The sequence below is a fragment of the Solanum dulcamara genome, chromosome 10 (assembly GCF_947179165.1).
Source record: "Solanum dulcamara chromosome 10, daSolDulc1.2, whole genome shotgun sequence".
NCBI lineage: Eukaryota > Viridiplantae > Streptophyta > Magnoliopsida > Solanales > Solanaceae > Solanum > Solanum dulcamara.
In genome coordinates, this window is record NC_077246.1 from 65,031,558 (window position 1) to 65,037,955 (window position 6,398).

Sequence of the window (6,398 nt, forward strand, 5' to 3'; positions counted from 1 at the left end):
ATTTAATAATATATCTACATCTTACATATATACACCTATATATACCTCGGGTTTTCACCAAAGCTCGCAGATGGTGTGGCACCCTCACTAGCCTTACTAGATCCACCACTGCATAAAACACATATATCTGTCGTTGAATTTTTCACATAACCATCTCAATGTTGAATTCGGTATCTTGATAGCTCAAAAATCAAGAGGCGGGTTGATTTGAATCAGAGACGGAGTCAGGATTTGAAGTTTGTACATTTAAAATTCTAGTTCTTTTAAGTTATTGATTTCAAAATTAATAATTTTTATATATATATATATATATGTATTCAATTAATTTCTTTTAAAAAATCATAATTTTGACCAAAGTTATTTACCTTCCATATTTCATTCTTTGTCCACATTTGAAATATTTAGATGTGATTTTATTATTATAGGAATTCGGTGATAGCTAAGTCACTGGCGATTTCTCCAATGAAGGTGATTATTGCAGCAATGGTGGTGTTGGACCGTTGGTAGTAAACTGATTTATTTGCTTTGCTTGTTTTGAGTGAAATAAATGGTCTCATATGTATATGAAAAAATGACATGGACTAGCAAATATATATTAGTTAATTAATATGCATAGCTATAGTTTAAGTTAATTCCTACTCGCCACTAACCTTTTTCAGTAATTAATATACATAACTATAGTTGCTAGGGGCACATCCAGAATTTGTATAATTAAATTCCTAATTGTAAAAATTTAGAATTTGTTCGTATAAATTCAGAATTCCCTAATTGAATAAATTCAGAATTTGTTACTTAAAATTTTGTTATTTGTATCATATGGGAGAAAATTTGAACAAATCATAGCCAAATATCAAACCCATATGGTTTGACATTGGAACATAACAATTGAACTTCAAATCAGTGGCTTTCTTTTTGGAATTAATCCGCTTATGGTGCTTCTAATTCAAATCCTAAAATATGTTCTAAACAAATAAAAATTCAAATTCTTTTTATTCACTTTGCAAAGTAAAGTAACCTTCTATTTCTAAGAAATTATTGAGTATCCCATATAATATTTACACAATACTGAATAACATTTTGGTTACATAAAATTTTTTAAGATAAGAGGGGCACTTCTAAAAGGTTTGCCTTTTAAAGCAAGTAAACAATGGTAATAAAAAGTCCTTTAAGAATACTGTATTTCGTAAAAAATTGACACATGAATGTTTCCATATTCAGAAGCAGCTTAATTCTGAACCAATTTTGTAATCATATAAAGAAAATGACTTGTATTAGAAGGTAATTAAAAAAATCCACTAAAAACATTCTTTCATTTTCTCCATGAAAGAAGCATTCAAATATACAATAAGTTTTTGCACACTTTTCATTGTTTATAATATAACTAGTAAAGGGATTAAAGTAAAGAACAAAAAAAGTGTGTTCCTGTTTGGTTTGTTAAAACAATGAATAAGAAAATTAAAGATAAAAAAAGAAATAATTACAGTTCAATATCTTTGATGATTTAGTTTATAAAATACGTATTCAGCAACTTTGTATGTTTTATATATTTTAAGTATAATATACATACCTATGCATATGATATAAATATTCAATGTATATTTCAACGATAATGACAAAATAAGTTTGACCAAATTGTATATGTCATTTTCATCAAGTCATTACAAAATTTGTTCCTTTGCTTATAAAATTGCTCCCAATTTCATCAAGAAAACAATCTCCTATAAATATATAACAATTGTGCGCATAACAACATATCTTTAAACCATCAAAAGCCTATGTGTTCGATGATCAATGGAAGCTGTGGAAGAAGAAGAAAAGAGATGAAGAGAAGAGACGGAGATGAAGAGAAGAGGCGGAGAGCAATTTAGGGCTTTCTGTATGTATTCCAAAATGTGAAAATGAAGTATTTACAAAAATATCTACACTTCCTGTACATATACAATCCTTAACCATTTAATTAGTGTGGGGCCCACTATCTTAACAAACTATTAACAACTAACTAACAACCAATCATCTAACAAGAATCAGCTAACTATTCACAACTAACTAACAGCTAATTAACTTCAATATTCCCCCTCAAGTTGGAGGGTACATAACATCCAACACTCCCAACTTGTCCATTAGATACATGTGTTGCTGCTTGCCTAATCCCTTTGTCATCAAGTCTGCTTGTTGATTATTTGTCTTCACAAACTCAGTCTTTATGGTTCCTTCCTTTATCTTGTCCCTTATGAAGTGACAGTCGATCTCAATGTGCTTTGTTCTCTCATGATAGACTGGATTTGCTGCTAGTTGAATCGCTGCCTTGCTATCGCTCCATACTGCTATTGGCTTATGAATCTCTACTCCAAGTTCTCTGAACAAGCCCAGCAGCCAAGTAGCTTCTACTACAACAGCTGCCATGCTCCTATATTCTGCCTCCGCTGAGCTCCTGGATACTGTTTGCTGCTTCTTAGATTTCTAGGAGATTAGTGACTCTCCGAACTTCACTGCATAACCTGTGGTGGATCTTCTAGTATTAGGATATGCTGCCCAATATGAATCACACCAGCATGTTATCTCTTGTGTAGGTTGTGATTTGAAACTGAGGCCTTGACCTGGTGCATTCTTCAGATATTGACCACTCTAACAGCTGCTTCCCAATGTGAAACCTTAGGCTCCTGCATAAATTGACTGAGTGTTTGGACTGCAAAACTGATGTTTGTCCTAGTGATGGTGACATATAGTAATCTTCCTATCAGCCTTTGGTATTTTGAGATTTCTTCTAAAGGCTTAGCATCCCTGACTCCAATTGCCTTGTCATACTCTATAGTAGTCAGTTTGCTTCTAGGTTCCAGAGGTGTGGCAGTTGGCTTTGTGCCTGCCAAACCCATTTCTGATATAAGCTCCAATATGTATTTCCTTTGATTAAGGATGATGCCATATTGTGATCTCAAAACTTCTATACCAAGGAAATACTTGAGCTCCCCCAAGTCCTTTACTCTGAAGTCATATTGCAGGATCTGCTTGGCTGCCTCTATGAGATTGTTGCTATCTCCAGTAATGAGAAGATCATCCACATATACAAGTATTATGACAATGTTGTTACCTGATCTCCTTGTAAAAAGTGAGTAGTCATGGAGGCTTTGTGTGAACCCTGCAGCTAGCAATGCATCAGTTAACTTGATATTCCATTGCCTTGACGCCTGTTTTAAACCATACAAAGACTTCAATAATCTTCATACCTTGGTCTCCCCCTGTCTCTTGAACCCTTCTAGTAGTTCCATATACACTTCTTCATACAAATCTCCTTGTAAGAATGCATTATACACATCCATTTGGTGGAGTTTCCAGCCCTTTGATGTTGCCAGTGCAATCACTGATCTCACAGTGATCATTTTGGCCACTGGAGAGAAGGTTTCATGATAGTCGAGACCTTCCTTTTGACTGTATCCTTTTGCCACCAATCTTGCCTTGAAACTCTCTACTTCTCCATTTGCTTTATACTTGATCTTGTAGACCCATTTAGAGCCAACTGCATTCTTTCCATTTGGAAGATCAACAATCTTCCAGTTATGATTATCCTCAAGGGCTTTGACTTCCTACTGCATAGCATCTATCCATCTTGCATATTTTGAAGCCTCCTTAAAGATTTTTGGTTCAGCTAAAGTAGAGAACTTTGCTAAATAACTCCTGTACTTTTCTGATGTTCCTGCATATGACAAATATTTACTTATAGAGTAGATGTGATCATGATCATGACTAGTGTTGACAACATAGTCATTCAGCCATCCAGGTTGTTTGGTCAGCCTAACTGGTCTATTTCCATTGACAGCAGGTGCAACATCCTCTTGTGCAGTCTTATCAGCCTCATCATCATCAGCAGGTGCAACATCATGATCAGCAGGTGCAACATCAACAGGTGCATCATTAGCATGTTCAGCAATAACTATAGGTGTTTCTACTGCATCTGTAGCAGCACCATTATTGTCAGGTGTCCCCCTTGCTGCTGCAGGTGGTGACTGGCAAATGTGAATAGGAGAATTATATGAAGCATCAGCATGGCTCAGTTGAAGAAATGTGTTATCCTCTTCAGCTGCAGAGCTGCAAAAAGGAAAATCATTTTCATGGAATATCACATTCCTGCTAACAAAGAACTTGTTAGTAGATAAATCAAGCACAATGTAGCCCTTTTGAGTCTCTGAAAAACCCATGAATACAGCTTCTTTAGCTCTGTATGCAAATTTATTTGATCTGGGTAGGGTAGTAACAAAACATAGGCAACCAGGCACCCTTAGATGATCAAGAGATGCTTTGCTGTGGTACATGAACTCATAAGGGGTGCAGCCTTGCAGTGCACTGGATGGCAACCTGTTCATAAGATATACTGCAGTTTTGACATAAAAACCCTAATATTTTGTTGGAAAGGAAGCCTGGAATTTAATAGCTCTTGCCATTTCCAAAATCTGCCTGTGTTTTCTCTCAATCACCCCATTTTGTTGTGGTGTATAGGGACAACTACTTTGATGAATTATTCCTAGGCCCTGTAATAACTCATAACACTGATGGTTAAAAAATTCAGTTCCATTGTCAGACCTAAGAGTCTTCACCTTAAAGTTGAACTGTGTATTCACAAAAGTAAGAAATTGTTTCAAGACTACAATTACTTCAGTTTTAAGCTGCAACAAATGAATCCAAGCATATCTAGTATAGTCATCAATAATAGTAAGGAAGTAGTTCTTCCCATCAAAGGTGGGAGTTTTGTAAGGACCCCACAAATCTAAGTGAACTAGCTCAAAGGGTTGAGTTGCTCTAGAAGTGCTCAAAGGGAACTGCAGCCTGGTCTTTTTTTCTAAGGGGAAAATTCTATAGTTATTATGCACATGTTTGTCAATCTTGTCCTTGAATTCTACCATAGTCTTCATTGTAGATGTTGAAGGATGTCCCAGTCTCCTATGCCATAGATAGCATCTTTCATCTGCATCTGCCATGTAAGCCTGTCTCATGCTTCCTTCTTGTTCATCATATTCTTCAGTTATTCCTTGGAATATGTACAGTCCTCCTTGTAATCTACCAATCCCCTTCACCCTACCACTGTAGAGGTCCTGAAAGACATAGTAATTAGGGAAAAATTTGACTAAACAACTCAGTTCCTTAGTTAGTCGTGATACTGACAGTAAATTGTATTTAAAATCAGGCACAAATAACACATTCATAATTCTCTCCTTTCCAAATAACTCAGCACATCCTGTATGCGTAATTGGTACTGTACTTCCAATTGGCAAATGCATCTTCATTCCTTTGTTTGATCTCAGGCTATGAATGTTCTTTAGTATCTTGTTGTTTGCAGTAATATGATGAGATGCTCCAGAATCAACTATCCATTCGCATCTTTCTAATTGAGACATCAAACAAGTCACAATACCTGTCATATGGGCTTGGTACTCTTCAGAATTAGTGCCATATTGTTTGTACTGATTTTCTGAATCAGTTCTTCTGTTGCCATCAACATGTTGGCCTTCATTATCACCCTTACAAGTATGCCTTTCCTGGACACAATCTACATTGTTAGCTAGAGCAGCATGTGCTTCCTTTTTCCACTTTTCATTGTTATTTCGCTTGTGCCCTTCTCTGTACCTATCTCTCCTCCATCCATCACGATAGTTATTGTCCTTCCTGTTAGCCTTGTTGCTCCTTTCTAAGGGATATCCAACTAGCTTGTAGCAATCCTTCTTTGTGTGATTTCGCATGTGGCAATTTTCACAGTACATTGAAATGTCACCCTTATAGTTATCATTTCTTCTAACTTGCATTGCTACTGGGATAGATTTCTCTGCATTCAACTGTTGGCTTTTATCCTGCACTATCAAGGCATAAGCCTGATTTACAGATGGTGCATTGGACTTCATCAAAATCTGCTTCTTAGCTTGATCATAAGACTCGTTCAGACCACTCAAAAATTGCATTAATCTCTGCTCTTGCAGATACTCAATATAATCCTTAGACTTTGGACAACCACAATTCGGAGAAGGGGCTATCAAATCAAACTCACTCCATCACTCCTTCAATTTTGAGAAGTATATTGACACCGGGTTGGTTCCCTGTTTAAGATTCACAATGGCCGTGTGCACCTGAAATGTTCGTACTCGATTTACCTTATTAGCTTTCCTTCAGGTCCTCCCAAACCAAATGTGCATTTGATGCATATACAATGCCACTCAACAAGTTCTCCGACACTATATTCATGATCCACGAGAGCACAATCGCGTTCACCGTCTCCCATTATTCGTGGAGAGATTCGTCAAACGATTCCTTCTTGCATGTTCCAGTTACAAACCCTAGCTTCTTCTTAGACAGAAGCGAGATCCTCATAGCTCATCTCTATACTCTATAGTTCTCAGATCCGGTGAGTTTCACCG